The following is a 5,736-nucleotide window of genomic DNA, read 5'->3' on the forward strand; positions in this document are numbered from 1 at the left end:
CAATGAATAATGATATTGGAAGGCTTATCTTTGGTTGTTGTTGTCCTAGTTGATTGAACAGCGTGCCAAAAGTCGTCTCCACAGGATAGGATGTGTTGACCAAAAGCGTCGCAAATAGCCACTAATTGTGAGGGGAGGAGCCACTTTTAGATCTCTTGCCCCTCCAATGTTTTCTAAGTTTTCACCAATTAAGGTGGCTCCGCTTAAAAGAGGAGTCACTTTTACTAAAACCGATCAAGGCAATATATTGTAAAATATTAAAAGGATTTTGCATATTTGAAGTTAATGGCCACCCTAATAAATTCATTTGGAGTAATAATGTGAAGTTATATTGGCTATTCTTTGCTGATTTTTATATCTTTCTCTTTTGGGTTTTAGTAAATACTGATTTCTTTAGTATAAAAATTAAAATAAATAGCTATACTTGGATAGATTTAGTTGAAAAATCTTAATTTTTATCATAACTAACCAAATAGGTTTAAAAAAATAGATAAAAAAATTAATTAAAATGGCTACAGAGCTTAACGTATTTCAAAATTAGTTTAATACATGTTAATTTTTCTTCTGCAATCTATTTTTTTTTTTTCTTCTTGTTCTAGATGTTTGGTGTGGACTGAGAATAAGGATAAGGAAGCTAATAAGTAGTTGCTTGGTGGGTCTAGTGCTCTTTTATATATGGATTTTGAACCATACCTACATTCCATGAATCCATGATTATGGTATGTTAGATTTCGTAGAGACCTATCAACCCCCATTATTACCGGTACTGATATTGTTCTTAATTTAGCTATCTGCAAAGCCAAGTAGGTGTGGAGTTTTATCGGAATCCGATTTGGAACTTTACATTCTTAAACACCATAAGCCATCATCCAAACATCAAAATATACAGTTTTTGAACAGAATAAAAAAAAAAACACGTACACTTCAAGACTTTGAAGCAATTCAAGTAACACTAGATAAAACGTTTGTCCAAGACCCGAATTTAATACAATAGTAGGGACGCTATTGATATAATTAGGTTTACCCTAATCAATATGCGGAAAAAAAAAAAAAATTGAAGTGCAATTCAAGACGTTATACTTGTGCAACTCTTATCTCACACATCTCACAATTTTATACCCAAAAATAATTAACAGAGAAAGTTAGGTGGATATGAACATGAAAAAATTCAAAGAAAAAGAAACTCATCTTTCCCCCTGCGGACCCAAGAGATCATAAATGTTATACGTGTTTTAGTTGAGAAAGCATGCCTCATCCCATTAGGACCACCCCCATTGTAGATCAAACGGGGCCTCTCTTCTCTTTCATGGCTAAACCGAAGGCCACGTTGGAAGCTAATGCCTGAAATTCCATGTCGCAAAGTCATGGTCTTTTGGTAAACGCATTTGCTTTTGCACCGTAGTAAAGAAGCTACTCGATTGAGGCCAGCGGAAGTAGCCCACGAAAGGGTAAATTACTTAAATGGTCCTTAAACTTATACTCGATTTATATTTTGGTCCTTTAATTAAATTATTTGTTCAAATGGTACATCAACTCTATATTATTTGCTCCATTGGTCCTACCGTTACATTCTGTCAATATTTCCGTTAAATATGAGGGCAAATTGGTCATTATTTACCCAACAATTAGGTTAAATCTAACATAAAATTAGACGGTAGGATCATTGAAGCGAATAATATAGAATTGATAGATCATTTGAACGAATAATTTAGTTGAGGGACTAAAATATAAATCAGGTATAAGTTTGAGGACCATTTAAGTAATTTACCCAAACAATTATTAGTCCTCTTGAGAGAAGGACGACACACAGATATTGTCTCTCATTTGTCGATAATAAAAAATATTTGAAATATGTGCTATGATTTCCATCCAATAAAATAGGGCTATTTCCACTATTTATATCTTCTGCACCTTTCATTTTCGTTCTAGTGGTTTCTGACAAGTCTAAATTTCCGTCCAATTTATTAACGAAATAAATACGTGTTCCTTATATAGAGGATTGTTATCATACTAATAACTATTTCTTTTTTTCATCAATTGGGAGAAAGGACATTCAAATTTAAAATATCTTCTAATATTAAGAAAATAGATATATGTTTTTTTTATATATTTAAAAATAGTTAAACGAAGATAGTTTTATTCGAGATGAATTGAAAGGTTTACATCTAGTCAAAATATCAAAAATCAACTCATGCCACATTTGGTCCCAGACGTAGTTACCTCCTACTCTTGACAAAAAAGCCGCAACCTCATACGTTGCCTTATTATATTGACGGGGGAGTAGCTATAAAAACGACATGTTGTAGCTTACTAGCAAGCATCTTGACGTCAAAAACGACCTATTGTAGTTTACTAGCAAGCATCTTGATGTCAAAAACAATAACTTCCACCATAACTTCTACGTGACACTCACCTCTGAACATCTAGATCATTTGCACCGAGTCAAATTCAACTGCCACACAATATTCGACACTTGAGGCAAGCAAACAAAGTTTTCGATGCGAAAAGACAAGAGAAAGTTCATAAAAGGTTGCAAGAAAATTGGTAGATATATATTCATCATTTTCAATCGCCATTGTACTTTTCGTTCCTATGTGTATATATCCGAAATTTCCAACTCATAGCCAAATACGATGAGAAATTTCGCAGTTTCCAAACCCTAGGAAGCTCCAAAGGCTAAAATGGATAATAATATAATAATAACAATAATACGACGGCGACAAAGAATGTTTTGTTCTTGAAAGAATCCAGTTCACCACAAAGAATTTTAGGCCACTAAATAATAGCAAAATATTTAAATAAAAATGGTAACTCAATGTGTTTTTCTTATAGTCAACTCCTGCCAGTCAACTGCAGCCCAAATACGGCTTCCTATCCAAATTCATTTTATTCTAGATATTGCTAACTGGGGGGAGAAAACAGTTTTGTTATGACCAACCTTTTTAAATTTTATAATTTTATAAAAAAAATAAAAGTTAAATATTGAAAGACGGCTTGAGAGTTTTTTTTTAAAATATTTATTATACAAATCAAGCTAATGTTTGCTTGATAAAAAATCTGTAATTATATTATTGCTGTGTTCACGAATTTAATATTCCTTCATATACTTACAAAAGTTTATGCAACTCGCAAGTGATGTTAAAAACAGTTATTCGCGCACGCGAGTAATTGTCAAACAATAATATTTATCCATAAAGCTTTACTTGTTTAGGCCATACAATTGGAGATCGATATTATAGGTGTCTTGTAGCCAAACTGTCATGAGGAGTCACTCTCAACTCTCCACCACCACAAATGAAAAGTTAGCGACCAAGGTGAGTTTCAGCCCATTCCATTACCCAATATAGTGACTTCTTCCAAATTCTCATCCCATGGCAGATATTGCATATAGCTCGACCGTTACCTTTTTGTGGTGATTTTCTATACAAATGCATTGAGTTCTCATGCATGGGTTTCCTTAGCTACTAAGGGAAAAATGATTGGCTATATTCTCAAAAATATAAAAAATCTCATTTTTATCTCATCAATCGCAGAAAAACTTGTATCAATCGAGTTATCATAATGGATGGGCTAACAAGTTAATTAGTAGTGAGCATCTAAGTACAAATGTTTATCCTTTTTAGAGGAGGGGGAGTATAAATGTCACATTCCGGGATCAACTCCGCCGTAGCACGATATTGTCCGCTTTGGGCCTCCATCTCTGCCCACACGGTTTTGTTTCTGGGAGCTCACGAGCAACTTCCCAGTGGGTCACCCATCCTGGGATTGCTNNNGCCCCCAACTCGCTTAACTTCGGAGTTCCTATGACTCCGAAGCCAGTGAGCTCCCAAAAGGCCTCGTGCTAGATGGATGCGGGTGTGCACATATAAGGCACATCACCCNCTCTCCGTTGGTTGATGTGGGATCTTACAATCCACCCCCCTTAAGGGCCCGACGTCCTCGTCGGCACACTCGCACCACACGGCAGAGTGGCTCTGATACCAAATTGTCACATCCCGGGATCAACTCCGCCGTAGCACGATATTGTCCGCTTTGGGCCCCTCCTCTCTGCCCNCACGGTTTTGTTTCTGGGAGCTCACGAGCAACTTCCCAGTGGGTCACCCATCCTGGGATTGCTCTAGCCCCCAACTCGCTTAACTTCGGAGTTCCTATGACTCCGAAGCCAGTGAGCTCCCAAAAGGCCTCGTGCTAGATGGATGCGGGTGTGCGCATATAAAGCACATCACCCCCTCTCCGTTGGTTGATGTGGGATCTTACAATAAAGACTACCAATCTTTTCGAAATGAAAAGCCAAGAGCTTATTTGGAAAGGTGTATTGATCATCTTTCTAAGTACATTTTGTATTGATTACCAACTTAATATGTAGTGGATATTTATAAAGGAGATGCGTTAATCATCTTCAATCATATATACCCTCTATTTTCAAATTAAATGTTAGCTCAGAAAACTATAAAATTAGATTAGGAACTTCTAATAAAATTTATACTCCGACTGTGTCTCTAGTTTTGGTAGTTACAATGACTAGGAATATTGAAAAAATGATCGTTAGTAATAAGGAACCACTAGGAGTTCATTTATCATTTCTTTGATTTAGGAGTCCCAAAGATTTCCATATTTTAGAAGATGAATATAGAACATAGTTGGAGTTGAGCTTTTTCAACTCATCTCTAAATTTTAGCTTAAAAAACTGATATAGAGAGGTGTTGGTTAGGTGATGGACCTCCCTGGCTCCTAGATGGAGTTAGGGAGGATTGGTCTCGTTTTGTCTAACTTTGTTATAGGGGTGTTGACTCTTTTGTTTAGTCATTAGCATGGGTGGTGCTATTTCCTATTCTGGGGTTTTATCCCTTGTGTTTTTCTCAAAGAAGGTTTTAAATGAGGCCACCTAATACATGCTCGTTCTTACCATGTATTGTTCTCTTTGGATTGAATGCAATACCATTTTCTCTCTATAAAAAGGGAAGGAAAAAAAAAAAAAAAAGAGTCCATTAAATATGCTCTTAATACATGCGTCTCCAAATACCAAATATTATGGCGACGATCTAACATATCCCCTTGTTTTTAATTCAAGGGAGATTTCAATCTGTTCTCTACGTCAGCTAAAGCTAAAACTCATCAACATAATGAAAACAAGAATGTTTAACCAACTATTATTCTCTCCACACCCACTCGAAAAGAATGTTTAACAATCCAATATTATTCTCCCCACACCCACACCCACACCCACGCCCACGCCCACGCCAGACCCTAGATTTATTGATTCAGCTTTCCAAGTCAATAGCTCTTTAAGGCAAGGTCCTGCCCGAAAGCTGTTGCGGTGCATGACAGTCACGATTAGAGAAAAAAACTATTGTCCATTTCCACATGCCGTGTTACAGAAGCCCCTACCATCCACACTATACTTCCAAGGTGAGAGAAAAACATATAAAATGGTCACAAAAGTGACTTTTTTATTATAAAAAAATTCTGTTGTAAAAGTCTTTATGTGGAGCCCACTACTATTCATTACTGTTCATTAACTATTCATTACTGTTCATTTGGCGGCTTTGATAGAGTTTGTCTGTCACGGGTGAATAGTGATGAATAGTGATTTCTCAGCCTATAAATAAGAAGAGAAACGGAAAGAAAGAGAGAAGAAGAAAAAGAAAGAAAAGAGAGAAGAGAAAGCAGAGAGAAATTTTCCTAGAGAGAAAATTCAGNGAGCCACATATGTTGTAAACACTAAAGTTGTAGCCA

The sequence above is a fragment of the Prunus dulcis genome, chromosome 2 (genome assembly GCF_902201215.1).
Source record: "Prunus dulcis chromosome 2, ALMONDv2, whole genome shotgun sequence".
NCBI classification, from domain to species: domain Eukaryota; kingdom Viridiplantae; phylum Streptophyta; class Magnoliopsida; order Rosales; family Rosaceae; genus Prunus; species Prunus dulcis.